The sequence below is a fragment of the Ictidomys tridecemlineatus genome, chromosome 14 (genome assembly GCF_052094955.1).
Source record: "Ictidomys tridecemlineatus isolate mIctTri1 chromosome 14, mIctTri1.hap1, whole genome shotgun sequence".
Classification (NCBI taxonomy): Eukaryota; Metazoa; Chordata; class Mammalia; order Rodentia; family Sciuridae; genus Ictidomys; species Ictidomys tridecemlineatus.
Window position 1 is genome coordinate 48,507,602 of NC_135490.1, and position 22,367 is coordinate 48,529,968.

At 34.8% G+C, this 22,367-nt stretch overlaps 1 protein-coding gene and 1 pseudogene across 2 annotated transcripts in view; one reads left to right on the plus strand and one right to left on the minus strand.

Moving 5' to 3' along the window:
• The window catches only part of LOC144370522 (axin interactor, dorsalization-associated protein-like), a 79,212-nt gene that overhangs the window by 17,919 nt on the left and 38,926 nt on the right, over positions 1-22,367 (minus strand). The window lies entirely within an intron of this gene.
• Positions 527-21,041, plus strand: LOC144370369 (transport and Golgi organization protein 1 homolog; annotated as a pseudogene). The gene is made up of 22 exons (XR_013430351.1): positions 527-709; positions 1,789-1,920; positions 4,196-4,217; positions 5,138-5,226; positions 5,463-5,540; positions 5,628-5,738; positions 6,961-7,032; positions 7,212-7,316; positions 7,960-8,085; positions 8,183-8,288; positions 9,314-9,369; positions 9,458-9,548; positions 9,720-9,858; positions 14,595-14,696; positions 15,546-15,606; positions 15,722-15,757; positions 15,834-15,901; positions 16,021-16,121; positions 16,303-16,440; positions 17,411-17,487; positions 19,068-19,218; positions 20,239-21,041. The product of XR_013430351.1 is annotated as a transport and Golgi organization protein 1 homolog (transcript).

Sequence of the window (22,367 nt, forward strand, 5' to 3'; positions counted from 1 at the left end):
TTGGAGAAAGTAACAGGACTGGATTGAGCAGGGAAGGAAAGCCCAGTCCAAGCAGTAGTCCTTTAGAAGGGAGCAGGAGAAGCTTCTCCTCTTCTGTCTGCACTTTTGGGGCAGGTACCTGGTGTCTCAACACGTTGACAAAAGGGTTTTGCTCTGGGAGGAGCTGGGAGGCCTGACTTTCTCCTTTTTCCTAGTCTCTGCCTATAATCCCCTTTTGCTAGTTCCCTGGCTTCCTCCAGGGCCTTCTAAATTGCTGGTCCTCTCCCAGTTCCGGGGACAGGTGAGCCTCTTTCCTTCTGGAGTCCTTTCATTTGGACTCTTCTGCTGGGCTCTCCTCGCACTGGGCTCCGCAGTTGGTTCTTTCCGCTCCCTGCCCGCCCCTCTGCATCCTCTGTCCTCTCACTGCTGTCGGCCCAGGGGCTTCCTCTGATGACGCGTTTTACTTGCGTTGGGCGGAAAGCGCCTGCGGTGGAGGAAGGCAAAGTTCACTCCCAGTACCCGCCCCCTTCGCTGGGTCCTACCGAAGTAGGAAACCGTGAAAGAGGGTCCTGTGCTGTTCTGCATGGAAGCGTTGCTTCCGCTCAGCTGTCCCTACACCATGGACTCAGTACCTGCCACTGTGCCTTCTGTCACTGCTTTCCCGGGGGACCCAGAGCTCCTGGGACCCCTGTCGGTGCTCTACGCAGCCCTCATTGCCAAGCTACTGGAGGTGACAGTCCCATTCCCAGGGAGGGACCCCAGCTCTAGCAGGCGGGTGGCTGAGTTCTGGCGGAGTTGGTGCACCGACGGAGAAATGGAGTGTGTCGGGCCCAAGGCAGGCAGGACTTGACTGTATTGTTAAGCGAGGCTGGTGAGAGTGTACTTGAGCTTTCCCCACTTGCACTTTTTTTTTTTTTGATGGAATAGAGGTGACAACCTCATGGTATGTTCCGAAATGCAGCCAACAATCCAAACAGCTAAGGTTACTACAGGTGTTTTCCCTACGGAGACTGCTGGGGAATTGGGCCCAAGTGACAGTTATCTCCTATTACGTGTAGAGGGCGGTGAAAACAGGGAAGAGTAGGCAGGTGTTTACTGCACTGCCTTTGAGCAACCATTTAAAATTAGGCTTTGAATTTTATAGAAGGATGTTAAATTCAGAGAAGTTTAAGCCAGTTTTCAAGAGTTGTCTGAAATTACATGTCACTTATCTGTTTATATAAGAGTGGAATGGAAGTAAGATTTAAAATCTTATATCATCATTGTTTTTATTTGTTGCCATAAAATTAATTAGTTCTTTCATATATTTAAGTTTTTGTCTTAAATGAATTTTTTAAATTATAAAAACCAGGTTATCTAAGAGAAAAGAATGATCCAGAGAGATTCTAGCCAGGTGTTAGACAATGTGATGATATAGGGCCTGTTACAAACTGGAAATGTATGCTCAATTTAAAGTATTTAGATTCGGGCTGGGGTTGTGGTTCAGTGGTAGAGCGCTTGCCTAGCATACATGAGGCACTGGGTTGGATCCTCTGCACCATATAAAAACAAAACAATGTGTCCACCCTAAAACTAAAGATACATAAATAAATATTTTTTAAAAAAGTATTTAGATTCATTATACTTGAAAACACTGCAAGCCAACAAAAAATATGAGACTGCCAGTATCCTCTCTCTTGAAGAAGCTATTGGAAAATATTGAGGAGGTGGATTTCTGATGAGGAGGTTCGTTTAGAATTGCCATGATTCTTTGTGACTGTTTTGTTATAAATTTAAGGTTTCCCATTTCTTCTAATTTGTCTGTTTCAGCTGTTTACTACATTGCCTGATGATACTCAACCTGGGCCTGATTTTTATGGACTACCATGGAAGCCTGTAGTTTTCACTGTTTTCTTTGGGATTGTATCCTTTGTCATTTTCTTTTGGAGAACTGTTCTTGTTGTGAGTAAATTAACTTACTTATACCTCAGCACATAAGCACAAGGATTATTTTATATAGTCACTGCCCCCCCTTTTTTTTCTTTTTCAGTTGCTAAAACACAAATTAGTGGTTTAAGTCAAACTAACCTTATAAAATAATTTAGTGTGGGTGCAGTTGGTAGAACTGGTAATTCTTACAGCCATCCTGACCAGTAGTTTCATATGTATCAGAAGTCTTAAAAGTGGGATAAAAGATGGGATAGGTTAGATAAATATCCTTTTATGTAGCATATATGTCTAGTAATCTATCTTAAAGAAATAACTATGCTTTGAAGATTTTGGTAATGTTTTTCAATGGAACAGTGTATTAGATTGAAGACTTAGCACAACATAATTCATTTAGGGGTTATTGTATGTTCAATTAATGGAATAGTAGGCAGATGTATTTATTTCAAAGCTTTGAGGTACAGAAAATGCTCACAATTAAATGTGAAGTGGGAAAAAAAGCAGAAACTAAGATTTAAATGTTGATGAACTGTATGTTAATATAAACACATATAAACAGGGGGAAATGCTGCAAAGAAATACAGTAAAATGAGAAAAAGGAGATGAGATAATTTTTCCAGTCTTTTATATAAATTTTTCCCAGATTTTATGATTTGATCATATGTTCAGAAAATACCTTTTTATTTGGAAGTATAGATTATGTGTTGTCCAAAAATCCATTAAATGTTTTGTTCATTAAGTCTTTTTTTTTTTCCTGAGCAGAATTAGTCTATCTCTGTGTATATGTGTACATATATGTATAAGTGTGTGTGTGTGTGTGTGTGTGTGTGTGTGTGTGTGTGTGTGTGTATATGCGCTTATACATACTTATGTTTGTACTGTAGGTCATTCTGTTTCATAGTTATTTAACATAATTGGAAGAAAATTATTTTAGGTAAATGGACTTTGCATATGAAAAGCCTAACAGTTAAAGAGGCCAAAAGCATTGGATACAAATCTTTTCAAATCTGATTGTTCTTTTTCTGATTTCTTAATTATATCAGACATATCATTGTTAAGATAAGTTTCCTCTCCTTGTACAATTGAGTGTAAAATCTCTTAGAAAGTATTCCCTTCTTAAATAGAAGAATCGTTTGCCTGGATTCCTGTGAGGAATTTTCTAATCTCATTGAACTTTTTCTCAGCTAAAAGGAAAAAGGAAATAGAAGGATAAAGAGAAGGGAAAAACATGAAAACATTTTATATTTCTCTCTCTTGTTTCTTTCATTTCAAGAACCCTGGTACCTGTTTCTCTTTTCACTAGGTTATGTGGGATCTGGTTCCTAGCTTGTTGCTCCTCAGTTTCAGCATTTGACTTTGGAACTTTAGTCCTTACCTTAGATGACTGCTTTTATGCTACTTCCCATTTTCCTCTGTTGTCATTTTGAGTAAAAGGTTAGCAAGGCTATGACATTAAAGAAATGTTCATTTCTTTCTGTGTTGGAGTTTTCTGAATGCAATTTCCTATTACGAAGATCCCATGGATGATCCATGGACACATCTGAGTATCCCATCACCATTTATAACATTTGAAAGGACAAGTAATATGCTAAGTTACAAAGAAATTTAGTGATGTTTTAAAAAAAATTCTGCTTACGTTTTATTATCAGGTAGTTTATTGCTGTCTTTTGGAAATGATTGTTTTTGTCCTTTCCAGAATATGTTAATTGTCATTTCTCTTGTTGCTTGTGCATTTTCTTCTAGCAGTCTTCCCTTTCAGATTTCTTGCTATATATTTAGTGGTTTGCAGAAATAAGATGATGTAGCCTCTTAGTTTCTAAATTCAGCCAATAGCCAAATTTAAATTGGAGTTCTAAGATGTTTTCTGGTGAGTGAAAGTGGCATATCTTAGTACAAAGATTATGCCTTTAATATTGTTTCCTCAGATTCCTTTTGAATAGTCATTGTTTCTAGACTTTATCCTGGTTATTTAGAATTGTCAAGTAAATGATTTTGAGTACACACACACACACACACACACACACACACACACATACACACACACATATTTACTGTGAAATAAGGTGCATATCTTAGTGTTTTTATGTCAGAGGCTATTTATGAAATATCACTACCAATTAAATTTAAAAGGCTTGTTAACCTTTACTTATTTTTAATCCTATAAATTATTATCCTGAACCAGAATGTTATTAAATTCTCACTTGGTTATGATTCTGATTGTTGTTTTAGGAATGCTGTTTCTATTGAGCAGATGTTTGATATCAAATTTAATCTTTTTTCTCTCTTCTAGGTAAAAGATAGAGTATATCAAGGTAAATTTTTAGGTCTCTTAAACTTGTAATAACCCTTTGTATTGGTGTTTGATGTGTGTTTTATGTATGTTAGAAGTAGATACAGTGACTTTTAATGTCTATTATCTTTTTTACCTCCTGAAAATTTTACTGTTCCTAGGTTGCTAGCATGGATAATAGAGTAGATGATGATGGTTCCAACTCTGAGATAGGAGATAAAGAGGAGGAACAAATTGAGGATAGGGAGATGATAAGTTTTAATTTGGGGCAGATTAACTTTGAATATTGATATAATGCAGATGTATAACATTTGAAGAGTATTTCTATGCTAATGATTTAATCATGCATTAAGTAATTGAGTAGATAATTTAAAGAATGGTAATGTGAATCAGTATGTTTTCATTTCTGTTTTTCTTTGCAAAGAATTAAATGATTCCATTTTCTGAAAAGAAAGTGTTTTGAGAAGGGAGGAATATCAAGCTACAACACTTTACTGTATTTCCCATCTGTGAAATAAGCTTAAATTGAAATATCATTTTGGATGGGAGGGGTACCTGGGATTGAACTCTGGGGCACGCTACGGAGCACATCCCCAACCTCCTATATTTAGAGACCAAGTCTCACTTAGTTGCTTAGTGTCTTGCTCTTGCTGAGGCTGGCTTTGAACTTGGGATCCTTCTAGCTCAGCCTCCTGAGCCACTGGGATTACAGGTGTGTACCATTGCGCCCAGCAAAATATCATTGTTCTTATATTTTTCTTAAATTTTAATAATTTTTATACTCTTATTGCTAATAAGCATAGATTGCTTTTTAAAAGCATAATAGCTATGCTAAGAAGTATTTCCTCATAGTACCATATAACATGTCTTTGCTTTTAGTAGATTGAAATAATTGAATTTCATTTAGTGATTGTAATAATCTTGTATATTTCCCCCTTTTAGTCAATGAACAGCAAATTTCCAAAAAGGTGAACAATTTCATAAAAGAAAATGAAGAACTAATGCAGAAATTGTCAAATTATGAACAGAAGGTATAATTATTTTTTTGTTTCTTTCTCCCTTGGTTCTAGCTTGAATCATTTCTACCTGTTTTAATTTAAAAATCGTATTTTAAAATTTTTTTCATTATTTCCTACAAACCATCCAAATTCTAAGCAGTCATGTATTAAGTACTGCTTTCTTCTGGAAAGGGTCACTTGTCTGGAAGTAACTTGTATAGTAGCACTATAATTTGTGTATCTTAATTCTGAATGCTTTATTTGCATAGGTGAAGGAATCAAAGAAACAGGTTCAAGAAACAATGAAACAAAAAATGATTCTTTCTGATGAAACAACTAAATACAAGGTAAAAATCCCTTCTTTGGGGGGAATTACATTCTAAACTCAAAAGTAAATGTAATGAGTGAGTAATCTTGACACCTATTTTTTCCAGGATAAAATGAAGCTTCTTGAAAAAGCTAATGAACTTCTGGATGAGAGAGCTAAAAGTCTTCATGTTATGTTAGAATCTGAGAAAGAACAGAAAGCTAAGAATCAGGACTTGGTAAGAGTTTTGCTGCTAAGTGTTACTGCAATTTGGCTTTTGAAATATTTTGTAAAATTGGTTAAGTTAAACTTAGTCTAGCTGTTAACTAAAGTAAGATTAGGAGCCAAGGAAGTTGAACCCACTTCTGCCCATTTTGTGGAACTTTTAAGTACTGATACAACAAATTATTTTTATGGGCCTAGGAAATATTTTTATTCTCAACCTTGGATAATTTTCATATTGCTTTGCTCTGCCCTTGGAAACATGCAGAACAACTAAAAAACTATTGTCCAGTTGAACAGTATTTGTTTACTTTTTACTTGAAAGAGTAATGAATTAATCAATTTTCTGTACTTAAAAAAAAATTTATTTCATTTTCAATTCATGTTTCATTTTCAATTTCTATAAGTTTCTATAATTACATAAAAGTTGCAAAAGATAGTAGAGAGTGTGTTCTGAAATATCCTACCCCCAAGTAAGCTTGATCACCTAGCTGAGGTAGTATTTATCAGATTTCTCCACTGTAAAAATTCTTTCCAATCCTTTTCATATTGTATTCTTTGGAAGTTACCATGCACAGCCCACAGTTAAAGTATGGAGAGTTACAAGCTCAGGATGCAGCTCATGGTAGAGCACTTGCCTAGCATACATGAGGCCCAGGATTCAATCCCAGGCATTGCAAACAAAGATTGCAGAGTTATATCCACTTCCTTAAGGAGCGGGTATATTTATAAGTTTTTTGGATTTCTTCTGTATGTGAGATTAGTCTATTCTTCCTTAAATTTTATCATTTTTTACTTCAGATAAGAAAATTTTAAAAATGATCTTGGGAAATTTTTTTCTCTATCACTAGAAAAAAATTACTAATTTGAACTGGTTTACTTGAAACAGTAATTAATTAGTTAATTTTCTATGCTTTAAAACATTTTATTTACTTATTGCATTATGATTTTCTATACTTTGACCTTTTTTTCTGGTTATCTCATAAACAGTAAGGTTGTGGATGCCATGAAATATTTATGACTTCATTTTCCCTCATCTCTTTCAGTTCTTGATTTTTTGCTTAGTCCAAAGCTGGATCCCCTGCATTTACCTGAAATGTAATGGGATGGCTTGACAAAAATTTTGTTGTGTTTATCTTTTTAGTATATATATGTGTGTGTACACACACACACACACATATATCAGTATTTCTACTGAAATCCTAATGCATATTTTGTGTTCTGTTTTCACCTGGCAGATAATGGAAAATAAGAAAACTATAAAGAAGCTTAAAGATGTCATTTCAGTGAATACTTCTGAACTTTCAGAGGTAAAGCTGCCAACTCTTGCTAACGGATATTAATACTACCTCTTAGTTTTGTTGCAGACCAAAAATTTGAGGTGTGCTAAAATGTGCAAAAAATGAGAACTGTATGATGTGTGGTTTGGGAAAGTATAACTTTGTTTTTTCTTTGGAATTAATTCACTAACTGTAGTGTTTTGCATTAGCTTCACATTGTCCTTAATGAAGCTAAGCTTCGTGAAAAGAAGGTGAAGTTGAAATGCTGTCAGCTTCAGAAAGAAAATACCATGCTTAAGAAGGAGAAAGAGCAGGTAAAGAAAATTTGATGTCATACATAATGTAAACTAGAGAAGTGAATATCATTATCTTGTATCTTTCTTGGATCTGTTTCTGAGGTAAGGAATTTTCATGTAGGACCTTTTCTAGATATGCAAAGTTTAAACAATGCTCCCCAAATTGAGTGCATATATATGGTCTCCATCTGTTTTGGATTTTTGGATTATTGCTTTTCTTATCAGATGTCAATCAGTTATTAACTTGCATAGCCTCAAAGAAACTTTTTAAACCAGAAAATTAAGTATTTTATGATCCTCTTTTGAGTAGTTACTGATTCACCGGCCAAGGGAAGATTACATGATAAGGAATCTAAATTTAGGAGACAGTCATATGTGCCCAGCCATTCCTGCTGGAGGTAAATTATTTGAATTGGCAGCAATTTTCTGGGGAATGCAATAAACAGGGTCAACTTCCTGATAGCTCTGATGTTCTTACTGCAGCTGTGAGAGTTGAGGCCACTCTGCCCTCTTCCTTAACCAAGGTCTCAACCTCCTCGATTGAGGGAGGCCACCGAGGAGTATGGCTCTGTATTTCTTTGTCTAAGTCTTGTAGTCCTGATGTATCCAGTGCAGAAACCCCTCCCTAACCCATAGGAATTCATGTGTTTTGACTTTTCAGTTGCAGCAGGAAGTAAAAGACTGGAGTACATCACACGCTGAGCTCAGTGAACAAATGAAATCATTTGAGAAGTCACAGAAAGATTTACAAGTAACGCTTAGTCTTAAAGATGATACTATTAATAATGTAAGTTTATACTCCAAATACATGTTTCATCTCATGAATTCTCCTGAAATCTTTGAATTAAAATCGAGAGTCTTCCAACCTTTTGCTTCTTTTCTAGGCTTTAACTAATTACATCACACAGTTGAATCGGTTACAATGTGAATCTGAATCTGAGGATCAAAGTCGAGATGAGTCAGATGAATTAACCAATGGAGAGTTAGCAGGTAAGATCAGTCTCAGGGAGGTTGAATCCTTTTTTGCTTTCCTGTCTTTAATTAAGTATACAGATGCCACTTTTCAGCTGGCTGAATTTCTTCTTAAGCTTCAGGGTTGTAGACACATATCACTGGATCTATAGATATGTCTGTTGCATTGGCAGAGGTGGGTTGCTGGGGTATAATGTAGCAATAGGCATGTGAAGAACACTTGACTTTTTCTATCCCATTGAAAACTAGTAAGTACACTGCAGCTACAATAGTCACATCCTATATCTCTAAGTATTGAACATTGTACAGTAAGAGAAATTTATTTCTTAACTTATGCAGATGATACTTGATTTTGATACTCATCATCTCTATGGCTCTGTGGTTTTAAGTCCACAGTCAGTCTTAAGAGTCCGGAGGTAGTTGGAACCATAAACTAAGGCTGTGAGAACAGAGGCTAGAGACTATCAGAAAGCTAGAGAGGGAGTGTAACAGTGTTTACTGATGAGGAAAATATTTCCAGATGTTTTCTCCCAAGTTGGATATTGCTTACATAGCAAGTATTTCAAACCACACCTGGTAGTAGATTCAGGGAGAAAATAGAGGATTGAATCTTTCTAAACAAGACACTTACTTGCCCAGGTGAAGATAGATCTGAGAGAGAAGAAAAGCTTTTATCTTACAAGAATAACATAGATAACATTTTAGTTGTGCAAACTAGAAATTCACCTTTTTTTAAAAAAAAAAAAACAGACACAGTACTTTTATTTATTTTTATGCTGAGGATCAAACTCAGTGCCTCACACATGGTAGGTGAGCACTCTACCACTGAGCCACAACCCCAGTCTGAAATTCACCTCTTTCTTTTTTTTTTTAAATCTAAGCTTGCAATTCTTTTAAAAGTCATTAGTCTAATCAGTTTAATTATTTAATTGATTTTTTTTTCTTTCGGTGTTTGAACACAATCATTCTTTAGTTTGGGGAAGTTAGGAGAATATAGAGTTAAAAGTAAGGAAAGGAAAAGCTAAAAATCTTTTGTTTTTTAGGTGATCGGAATGAGAAGATCAAAGATCAAATTAAGCAGATGATGGATGTCTCTCGGGTATAGTTCTTTGTAAGAGTCCCATAGTGCCTGTGAATTCTTCCTGTGCCTCACTTTTAAGAATACCTCTCTTTTCTGCAATTTTTAGACACAAACTACAATATCAGTAGTTGAAGAGGATCTAAAACTTTTACAACTTAAGCAAAGCGCCTTGATGTCCACAATATGTAATCTAGAAGGTGGGTTCTTCTTGAGAAGAAATTGCCATGTTGAAAAGACTTAAAATTTTATTGGAAAGATAAAGAATGCCTTCTTGCTTTCATGCTTCTTACTTTTCTTGGCACTACTCCCTCAAACAAGTTCTTAAGTCCTTGTACACATATAGAGATAAGCTGTTTTATCCTTTACAGACCAAATAAAGAAATTAGAAAGTGACTGCAATTCACTACGGTCTTCTAAAGCTGAACTGGAAGAGGAATGCAAAACTCTTAGGCAGAAAGTGGAGATTTTAAATGAACTCTACCAGCAAAATGAGATGGCACTACAAAAGTAAGATTTTCATTGTTTGTTATTGTTATCACTGTGTGAACTAACAGATAATTTTATCTTTTCTTAAGATTATTTACAATTTTTTCTAGTTGTAATAAGTAGAGATTTGTCTTTTTTCTTTTGTGTTTTGTTTCCTATAAGTTGCATTTTTCTTTCCATCGTCAGTCTTAAGAGTCCTGAGGTAGTTGGAACCATAAACTAAGGCTGTGAGGACATCGTAATCAATTGTCAAATTCATATGAAGGCAGGAAGTGGTAAACTGGTATTAACAGTCACTGATGTGGAAATACCTCTCAAAAGATCTAGGCCCTTTCTATGATCCCACTATTTATTTTAATTACCTTTCATTGTGATCAGTTATGTAATTCTAATGTTTTGAACTTTTATCTCTAACTCTGGACCTTTAAAAATACTGAGTGATTTGGAGTGACATGTTTTAGTAGAATAAAAACTTCAAAAAGGAATAATATTTACTTATTGACGGTACAAGTTTTGGACTTGAATATCTCAGATGTTCACACTAAAAATTGAACTGTGGCAAGGACCTTAGGAGTTATGATTACAGAAGTACTTGTTTGTAGTATATATTTATATATTAATCTTCTCAGTGTGGAGCTAGTTATTTTTTGAAAGTTCATTTGAAGTTTTTAATCCACAAAAATACTTGAATTCTCTAAAAATAGGTTTTGTGTGTCAAATTTTGTTTGTTTGCACCTGATTTTACTCTTCGGCATATATATATATCTTGTTAAAGCAAAGACAGACCTTCTTATAGACCTAACTATTTTTAGGTATTTTGACTTCTGTTGCCTAATTAATGCATTAAATATTGAAACCTTTCCATTAACTTTTCTAAAATTCTGTGATCTCCAAGCGACCTTTTTAGAATCTCAAATTTTTGTTCAGGCCAGTTCTAAATGCCTGGCCTGTTTCAAAGAAACATTTCTCATTTTATCACTTTTTATTTAAGAGAACACTTGTTTTCTCTGTCCCTACTAGTAATATGAATGACCTAAATGGCAATTAATTTTCTTTGTAATGCAGTTAAATTATAGCACTATTTTCCTCAACTCGTCCAAAATTCATTCAGTCATCATCTGTGGTTTGTACTCTTTTTACTCATCCCCAGGTACTATGTTAGTTCATGCCTGTGTCATCTTTTCTGTTTCTAACCTAGGTCATCTGTCTTTATTCTCCATTATTTATATTTTTATATAATTTATTTCAAATTCTTAGTAATTTTCTCTATAGCTGCTTGAGTGGACTTTCTAAAATATGTCTGTCCATGTCAATATGTGCCTGTGGTTTATGAAGAATTTGCTTTCTATTTGATGACCTGTTCTTTTTTTCTTCCTTGTATCTTTTTAATAGTTTAAATATTTTTAATTATTTTCCTCATCCCCTGTATAAGCTTGATGTAATCATAAATTATAATGGAATTATAATTATATAATTGTAATTATATAATTATAATTTTATTCATCTTCTCATAATTTAAAGGCCATGGTATATATTCTGGATTTAATAAAAACCTGACATAGATTAATAGGTTTATTATTTTTTTTTTATGGGCTTTAAGTAGCTCCCGAATCAGATAACTGTTGTGGCATTGTATGTTAGTACTTCATATACTGTGAACTCCATAAGACATTCATTCAATTTATACACATATTTAAAGTTTCTGTAGTTCTGCATTCTACACTGTTGGTTTCATATTTGAAATTATTTTCATTCTATTTGAACATTGTCCTTTAATGATTTGATTAGTGTATCAAAGTAGTACAAGGATAAACAGAATAGTATTTTATCCACTAAATATTGCTACCTTTATAATTGTATTAGATTGACATGAACTTCATGATTAGAGTTAAAACCAGTTTCCATTTTTAAAGGATCTCTCTTTTGGCTACTGAATTTTGACTGTTACTTAGTTTTAGCAGTTTAAAAATATCCAATTAATTACCATCTGTTTTAAATTTTTTCTTTAAGGAGTCCATTATCATTGTTGTTTGGTCTTATCCCTCCCCTAGTTCCTGTAGTCATTTCTCTGTTTTTTTAACAGTTTTATTGTGAAGTGCCTAGGTGTAGTTTTCCCCACCCCACCCACTTTTTCCTCTTGCAGTTATGTTGTTTGGGACCATTAAATATTTCTTGAGTCTTTTTTTAAATGTTGATTTTACCTCATTCTCTCTTCTGATTATAATAATGCATATTAGAATTTGATTTCCCCTGCCTCCTACATTCTGGATTTACTTCTTCTGGATATTTTCTTCTGACCTGTCTTAAAAGCACTAGGATTTATTTTACTTCCCAAATCTGCTGCTAAAATCATTCATTGAGTTTAGGATTTTAAAAAGTTCAGGGTTTAAAATATTATTTTAGTTGTAGATGGACATAATATTTTATTTTATTTTTTATAGAATTTTTTAAGAGAGAGAGAAAGAGAGAATTTTAATATTTATTTTTTAGTTTTTAGCGGACACAACATCTTTGTTTGTATGTGGTCCTGAGGATTGAACCCGGGCTGCACACATGCCAGGCGAGCGCACTACCGCTTGAGCCACATCCCCAGCCTGACACAATATTTTATTTATTTTATGTGGTGTTGAGGACTGATCCCAGTGCCCCACACATGTGGGGCACGTGCTTCACCACTGAGCCACAACCCCAGTCCTATTTCAGTACTACAGCTCAAACCCAGGACCTTGAGCCATGTGCTCTACTATTGAGCTACCTCCCCAGACTCCTTGCTCTTTCTCATAAGGGACTAGTGTCTTACTGCTTTCCAAGCTATCTTTAATCTCATCATTCTGCCTCTGCCTCCTGAGTATCTTCGATTGTAGGTAGGTCACCACACTCAACTATTTCTTGGTTTTATAGTTTCTAATCCTTTGACAAAATTCATAATCTTTTTTTTCCCTCTTTTGTGGTGCTGGGGTTTGAACTCAGAGCCTTCTGCATGGAAGGCAGCACTCTAACAACTAAACTATATTCCCAAACCTGAAATTCATAATCTTGACTTTACTTTTTTGAGTATATAAAGCACAGTGATTTTAAAACATGTGCGGATAACCCCATTAGGTGGTTTCCTTTTCTGTGGGATTTTTTTCTCACAGAATTTTGTCTTATGGAGTGCCTGATCAGTTTTGATTGGCTAATATTGTTGTGATAATTATAGATGAAATTTGAGGACTAAGATGAAGTTATCTTTTTATAGAAAAGTGTTGAGGTTACTTGAGTAAGATTGTCTGTCACTTTAAACTTAGTCAGCAATTAAGATAATTCAAAAATGACTTGTCTTTTCAATGTTTCAGTATTGTTCCTTTTGGATTTTTTGCCTGTTCATCACTTAAGTGTGCAGTACTTTCTAATCTAAACTCAAAGGCTAGGGCTTTTATTAAGGGTCCCTTTATTTGTAGCCCCAAACACTTGTTTTTTCCTCTAAGCCCAGGAATTTGATGAAGGCTTAGTTCAGACTCATTATATCTTTGTGTTATCTTCAATATGTGGGTAAACCTAGGAGAAAAGTACCTTAAAGTGCCAGCCTTACTTGTAATTCTGAGATTCCTTTTTCTAATGGATCTTGGCCACATACATATATCTTCACTGCCTTTATAGCTTGGATCCTTTCAAACACAATTTTATATTCTTATAAAGATGTTTTGATTGTTCTTGGTGCTCTCAGACTAACTCTTTGATAATTGGAAACAAAATTCTCTCTGTCCTTCAAGATTCAGTTTTCTCCATATTCCTTCTTAAGCCAGTGGGGAAAATTATTATATTCCTTTAGGTGTCATTTATACCTGAAACAGTGAGCTCTTTTATTCTTTAGCATCTTACAAGGTAACTAGTATATTATAGCCACTCATAAAATACTTGCTGAAGAATTAAATGAGAAGCTATATAAGAATATATAATCTCCTTTTTCTATTTGGTATCAATAATCCTTTTTTACTATAGTTCTTCTGATTTATGGAAAATTAAGTTTCAATTTAATTATCTTTTGAATTGGAACTATGGCTAAAGTAATACAAGGATAGCAGAAAATAGTATTTTTTAAATCATTAAATGTGGCTACCTTTATCTCAGTAGATGAACATCTTGAGTTTCATGATCAGAGTTAAAACTTGTCAGTAGATAATACTCTGATTGTGGGTCAGTTTGGCTTCTTTTCAGACATTATCAAAACTCAGATTTGTTTTTTTGCTTAATTGCAATTCTTTTGAAATAGATATCTAAAGTGTGAAAAATGTTCTGTCGTTAATTGCATAGCTAAAAAGACATATTCTAGAAGATTTTTTCTTTGACTGACTATATCTTTATTATGGTACCAGTCTTGGATTGAGAAAAAGAGTTCCTCCATGACAAAGATATACTTAGTGTCCTACCCATGGCAGAAACGAGAAAAGAATTATCCCCTGCTTTATCCTAATATGTTTAATAATGTTAGGTTGATCAGTCCTGATCTTCCACATTGAAGTAAAGTAAAGTGAGTTTTTATTATCTTACACACAGGATACTTGCCCTTGGGGCACATGTTGTTTTCACATTTATTTTATTTACTGGTAAGTAGAGAATTAAGAGGAGAAGTTAGAAAATGTAAGTGATTTGCCAGAGTTTGATTTACGAAATTGCAGGTTTGAATTTCTATTTTATGTGCCTAAGCATTTTATAGAATTGTGGGAAGTGATATTTACAAAGAGAAACTTTTGATTTGATAACTGGCTTTATTTTAGGAAACTAAGCCACGAAGAATATGAGAGACTAGAAAAAGAGCAGCGGCTGTCAGCTGCAGATGAAATGGTGGTTTCCGCTGTACAGGAAGTTAAAAATTACAAGTGAGTTCAGTTTCTAAAGGAGGGTGTCAATGTCTAATGATCTAGTGTTAGCTTTCTTTTTTAATCTTTTTTTACATTATGTAGATAGAAGAAAATAGCATGGAAGTATAAATAACGAGAGGATATGAATACATTCAATTCACACAGGAGAAAAAATAAATTTCAACTTTACAAATGAAAAATGTTAACAAAAAATTTACTTACACCCAATGGGAAAGACCATAGGGAACTTGGTCAATGCAAACAGTTCTGGGGGTTTTGATTGTTGTAGTAATTCTTTAAGAAATCAGTTTGCTGTGTGATGTATCAAGACCCACAAAAGTGTGGCATTTGATAGACCTTGGAAATCTTCTATGGATATAATTTGAAAAAAATAAAAAAATGTTTTAAGGAGGAAGATATTTCTAGCAGAATTACTTGAGAACACACTGATGAACAGTTACAGAAATTATAATTTATCATTCAGAATCTTTAGCAATTAAATGATAAAGAAGTTATTAGTATTAGGTTTTTATTTTATTTATTTATTTATTTTTGGTGCTTTACTACTAAGCTACATCCTTAGACCTTTTTTTTCCCTTGAGACAGGGTCTCAGTTGCATAGGTTCCCACTTAATTGCTGAGACTGACCTCAAACTTGTGATCCTCCTGCCTCAGCTTCCCAATCATTGGGATTACTGGCATGTGGCATTGCACCTGGTCTGTAGTATTAGTTTTGATCACACTGGATTCATATAACTATAGAAATGTTTTTCTTATGTATGATAAAGTCTTTAAAAGTATAGCTGATGGAATAAAGGGAAAATGGTCAGAATGTTTCAAATGTTATTCAATTGTTGTAATTCTTAGGCGGAGAATTGAAGAACTGGAAGAAGAACTACAGAAAACCGAGCGCTCATTTAAAAACCAGGTAGTAATTAATACTGTCCTGTAGTTGCAGAATTCTTTGTATCTAATACAGACAATTATAGGCTATTATAATGAGTCCCTAAAAACATATTTTTTTAATGTGTTGTCTTTTTCAGATTGCTGTGCAGGAGAAGAAAGCTCATGATAATTGGGTAAGATTTTTTCCCCCTTTTCTTTATTTTGTGCATAGCCTACCGCAACTGAATTTGAATATTTTCTCTTTAATAGCTCAAAGCTCGTTCTGCAGAAAGAGCTATAGCTGAAGAGAAAAGGGAAGCTGCTAATTTGAGACAGAAGTATGTGATTTTGGTATCTTCCTATATGTTTTATAGTGTTTTAAGGTTATGCTAGATATTATCTATGAAGGAATAGATTGCTGTTTCATAATTCAGCCCATTCTTTCTCAATATTCAAGACTATTGGAAATGACCCAAAAGATGGCAATGCAGCAAGATGAACCCATGATTGTAAAACCTATGCCGGGAAGACCAAATTTACAAAATCCTCCTCTGAGAGGTAGGGGACACTTTGTAAAAGGAGCTATTTTATTTCTTGGTGCAGAATGTATGTAAATTACTTTTTATTTCTGTGTGTAATGGTTATGAAATAATCTGAATGATTTGCTAAAGCAGGAGGTGAGGGTTGGTGTCAGGGAGAAGGCTACCTTAAAGTAGTAACACGGCATTGTTGTCTTTAGGTCCACTGAGCCATAATGGCTCTTTTGGTCCATCCCCCGTGAGTGGTGGAGAATGTTCCCTTCCACTGACAGCAGAGCCAGCTGGAAGACCTCCTTCTGCTACTCTTAATCGAAAAGATATGCCCAGAAACGGATTTGGTGAGCATTCACATGTTGCTTTATAGTAAACTGCTTCAAGGTTTTGTTTTTTTTTCCCTTTTGAATATTCTAATAAAAACATAGAATTTGGGCCTGTACAATACATAGAAGATAATTTCTTACTTTATCTTAGTGAATGTTTTCTGTAAAATCTGTTCTAGAATAGAAAACATTTTTTTTTTCCTGGAGGTCCCTGTATTGTTTTTTTCTTTTAAATTTTACACTGTGAAGTGTAAACCTTTATCTTTAAATTAAATCTCTATGGTGTTCCTTTCCAAAATATTATAAAAGTAGCCTTAAACTTTATGTAGCATACATATTTCCAACATGAAATACTGAGTCTTATTTCCAATTCTAAATAGGACTGTAGTCTTGGTAAGATTGGAAGTCAGGTTATACAGACTAAAGAAAAAACAGCCTACACATACTTCAAGTCTATAGCTTAAAGTTTAGGACCAGTACTTATTAATCTGCTGTTCTATCAACCCAAGGCAGTTCTTTATTTTACTTAAGTCTCTTCATAAATTGTGATTTACGTATTGGGCAACCCATTTTTTTTAAAAAAAATATTTTTAATTGTAGATGGACATGATATCTTTATTTATTTTTTAAATGTGTGCTGAGAATCAAACCCAGTGCCTCACACATGCTAGGCAAACACTCTACAACTGAGCTATGACCCCAACCCCTGGGCAACCCATTTTTAATGTTGCTTTCCAGTTATTGTTGAACCCTGACCTGTCCACCAGTGGTTTATTTCTTCTGAAAAATACATACAAGGGCTCTGATCTTTCTTTCCCAAGGGTCAATGGATGGACCTTTACCTCGTACTGGTCTTCTGAGGCATCTGGGAAACCCGTTGCCTCTGGTAAAGGACCAAGTAATTTCAAAGAATCTGTAATTGTGGATGGAGGATTTTTATTCTTTTCATATTAGAATAAGTCTGAATCCATTCTTTGATCTCTAACAGACCAAGGATGTGGTCCAGCTCACATGAACAGCAGCTCCAGAAGTTCTTCTCCAGCTAAGGTGACGAATGAGGGCAAGGTAAGTTCTGTAGTTACTGTGAATCATGTGGTCATGCAGGAACATGTAGCTTTCCTACAGTACTTTCTCTTTGCTTTATCCTTCTTTGTGTTCTATTTGTACTATCCCATTTGTTTTTTTAAAAAGCAAACTGTTCCCCAAGAACCTGAGACCCCCTCAGTCTCCACCATTACTTCTTTGACTGAGCATCCAGTTGGAGTAAGTACTTAGAGGTTGAGAACCGAATTGGGTTTTATTCTGTGCATTTCTGGGAAGGATATTCAGAGCATGACACTGATCTTGTTTGCTTTAAACTGCATGCAGTATTGAGCTTACTTTTCTCCTTAACTTGGGAATGTTGCTTAAGTGTGTACAACTATAATAAACTACAGAATGTAAAAAGTTATCACTCTAACTTTATATGGTGTTTTGTGTTGAATGTTCTAAGGCAAAGTAAATTCATTATAAATTATATAATTCATCATTTTTATTTTTGTTTGGAAGAATGTTATTTAAGAATTCCTCCATTTGTGCAAACCCTATTTTGAGTGATTTGAATTAGATTGGTATCAGATTTTCTGTGAAACAATGATCATCTGAAATGACCTCTTGAGCCAGTCCCAAGAAATGGTCTCATTTGTTCACATAAGTGTATTCTCTTGTAACTGTGTTGCTATTATATCTGGTAGGTCTTCTGCAGCTCTATAATAAAATAAATTTTTAATTGTTTAGTTTCAAACCCACTACTCATAGGAAATGATAAATCAATATCTCAAATGGTGTACAGTAAATGAAAGTAAATATTAAAGGCTTGTCTTCCTAATTTGTGTATATAGCACTGTGGTGGAAAATACTTCTCAAGTTCCAGTGTATATATATTCCAGGAATATACATCTCTGGAGAAATCTAAGGGCAGCTTAGATAAGACCCCAAACCCCTTTGTAGTAGAAGATTTAAAAGAGAGCAAAGACCCATTGTTAGAGAGGAATAGAGGTGGGAAAAGCATGGCTTGGAGGAAAACCTGGGATTGAGTTCTTTAATATGCAGTGTGGCCTTCAACAAATTATGATATCCCATTTGCTTTTGTTCCCTCTTATTTAAAACAAGACAGTCTACATAAAGATCTCAGAGGTTGAATAATATACGAAAGACTTACTGAAGATATAGTAGAATAGTAGCTATTATTACATGAGTAGAGAATGGATTTTTCATTTTATTCTGTTCATTCTTAATATGGAAGTAATGAGCTATTGTGATGAAAGGGAAGTGATGGGGATGGGGGGACTCCCTTTGAAATAGATTGTAGTGAATACAGCATGACATACTGGTCAGAAATCACCTCTGTTAATAACCCCTGCCAGTCCTCTTGCCTTTCCCTTTCCTGTGCAGATATAATCAGTAACAAACTGCTCCCTCTTGTGGCATCCTTCCAACTTCTGTAAGCTGTCAGTGGGAATACACAGGAGGGGTGGGTAGAGTTTTGTTGCACTGATGGTGTTCTCTGGACAGGTTTTGGGTTTTAGCTTTTATAGGTATTGGTACTTTGTCTTAATACATAGGAATTTTAAAACTTTTAACTGCTTTCAAATCTTAAATTGCAGGTTCATATGGCTATGAAAGGGCCCCCTCCTTTCTCAGGGGTACCCTTCATGGGACCCCCGATGGGACGGCCTCCACCACCTCCCATTTGGTATGGACCGCCACTTCAGCTCGGTGGGCCTTTTGGGCCTCGGCCAATTCCTCCACCATTTGGTATGATGATCTGAACAGTAGTGATTGACTTATAAATCACATTCATCTTCCACTTCTATTGCTTGCTAAAACAGTTGGTTGCTATCTCAGGTCTTAACAATGAAAGGATAAAGCTGAGTACATTTTAACTTTTCCTCCAGTTTTCTGGGACATATGGGACATATGGGACACTATTGCCTATCTTATACTGAGATAGGCAATAGCTATCTCTCATAGACAAGGATAAGGGGCTATATACAGAAAAGCCAGAAATATTACTTCTGCAGATGTTTGTTGAAAATCTGTTGATATGCACTGCAATAGATGGAAAGGTGGATGAGACGCATGCCATAACTTAAAATTTTGTCACAGATATGAAAATCCTATAACATAAAGTTTGTAATCACCCATAATGGAAGCATAAGCAGTAGGTTATAGAATATAGAAAAGGAAAAGTCAAACCCTCCTTACCTTGAAAAAAGTCAGAGGGAAGTGTTAAAGAGGATTTAACAGTGACCTAATAAATGTTCCTGGTTTAATTAGGTGGCTGTGGAAGGCCTTTTCCAGGAGGGCATGCGTGCACCTTGATTCTGATGGCATGTGTAAAGTCCATGCTGAAATACTTCATGAATTTTTAATGGATACAGTAATAGATAGTGAGATTTCCTTTTATCAAAATTTCTTTGATGTAGTAAAGTTCTTATTTCATAATCTATCATCTTGTCATGGTAATACTTCCAAATATAAATGGAGCTCTTGTGAGATAGAAATAATTCTGCAATTATATAGTAGGGAAAGAAAAAAGACAAGCCTGGAGCTAGGTAGAGCCATGTTAAATCCTTAATATGTTGCTTCATGGCTGGTTGGTCAAAGGCTATAACCTAAACTTGTTCCATCTCAGTTTGCCTCATCTGGCCAAGTCAGGATGTTCACCAGCTGATGTTCTAGGCTTGGGAGAAATTAAAGACTATATTAACATACTTGAAATCACCCTAGTTCAGAAATTTCTGGTATTTACATAACTTCCTTTTTATTTTCCAGGTCCTGGTATGCGTCCACCAATAGGCTTCAGAGAATATGCACCAGGTGTTACACCTGGAAAATGGGATTTGCCTTTTGACCCTCGTGATTTTTTTCCAGGACCTGCACCAGCACCATTTAGACCTTTAGGCTCATTTGGCCCAAGAGAGTACTTCATTCCTGGTGGCCCATTACCACCTCCAACTCATGGTCCCCAAGACTATGGGCCACCACCTGCTGCAAAAGACTTAATGCCTTCAGGCTTTAAAGATGAAACTCCACCTAATTCTCAAGAGTAGTGAGGGCTGTTCACAGGCCTTAAAAACACGGCCCATAAAATTAACCTCTGACACTTAGTCAGAGTTAAAGGATTATTGGCTTCAAAATATAAAAGTTTATTTTAAATGGTTTATGTTTTCAGAATGAAGCTGCCTTGGCGCAGTATACATTTTGAGCCAAAATATTTTCCCCCTAAATATCCCCCACTTAAGCTAGAGTATCCTTCCAATTTAAAAATGTGCAATAAGGAATACCTTTGTTTAGTTAATGTAGCATATACAATTGCTAAATGATTTAGAATGTCATAATTATGGACATTTCCTGTGGAAATGCTTTAAGAACATGTATTTCCATTATCCTATTATTAGTGTATTACAGTTGATAACAGAGAAATGGTGTTTATAAGCTTGATTTTTTTTCTCTTTCAATATCTGGTCGCAGAGACTGTTGGGCTAAAAATGTTTACTCAAAGATCATAAACATCATTTTCCTTCTTGCTGAAGTTCTTTGTTGTAATAGTTCATAAAAATTGTTTATTAATATTTCCCAAGTGTCTGTTGATTCATTGGATCGTCATGAGATTTTGTGCCATTGGGAAAGCATGTAAACGCACTCTCAGAACTGAAGATAGTGACTTGGCAGCATATTCCCTGTTGCTCACTGTTAAGGAGGCTGGACCTTGGTCAACTGTGGACTTCTACAGAGGATTTCTTTTACTTGTGAGAAGTCTTGTGGCTCTATTTTTGTAGCACATTCATGTACTTTTTTCTACACTGTCCATGTGAGAATGCTTTTCTGAGAATGAGTTTACATTAGTAGCAAGAGCTACAGCTTTTGCCATTATTGCATTGTAACAGTAAAATATAAGGTGGTATGTTGTGTCTATAAAAAATAAGGAAATTTCTTTTTAAAAATGTACACAACACACTCTTCTCTTTCCCATACCTTCCCACTGATTTTCAAGGAATATGATAAAAAAATTAGAAAAGTATAATCCTCTAAGAATGAATGAAACTCTAAGGCTTATAATGTCTTTACTCAGCAACTACGGGCTGAATTAAATTCTTATTTTTTTTTTGATAGATACTCAAACATATTTTATTTAAAAAACAATTAAAGCAAGTCCTGGATCTGTAACTACTGTCTTTAAAACAATGTTTCTAAGAACTAGCTCTCCAGAACTGTAATTTTAATTACGGCAATTTTAACAATACATTTTTAGAGGTTTAAGATTTAAATAAAATTATAAAAGCCTGATACTTTTGTTTACTGCTAGACCATATTCTTCCATTCTTTTAAATTCTAGAAAGTAATAGGATTGTTGAAACCTAGAACATAACATATCATTGTTTTTTTTATGTCCCCTAAGTATTCTCAAAATAGGGGCAAAAGCTTCAGTGTGAAACAAAATCTCTGTGAAACAAAATCTCTAAACTACTGAAGATAACTCAGAATCAAAATGAATTCTTCCTAAAGGACTCAAATTCTATCTACATAACCTCCATTTAGTATTAGAAGCAGCAGCTGTGTGTAAGAGGAAAACCATATAATAGCTTATGCCATTTTTAACCATGTAAAATAAAATTTAAGTCACAAACACATTTTGAATGTATCTTTCAACCTCTACAGGACACAAGGCAATGCTGAAGTTACTATAACTTCTAATTTTAAAATAGCATTTAAATAAAGGTGATGTCAGCTAGGAAGATAGATTTTCAAGAAAAGGCAGATTTATTATTTTATTCAAAGCAACAGTAGTTTTCCCTCTAAAGCCTTTTTTGTATTTATTCTATTAGTAAGTTATAATGCGTTCTACGTAGTTTATCTGAGCAGTTCTGAACCCACCCATAGTTGCCTCTCCTTACATCCAT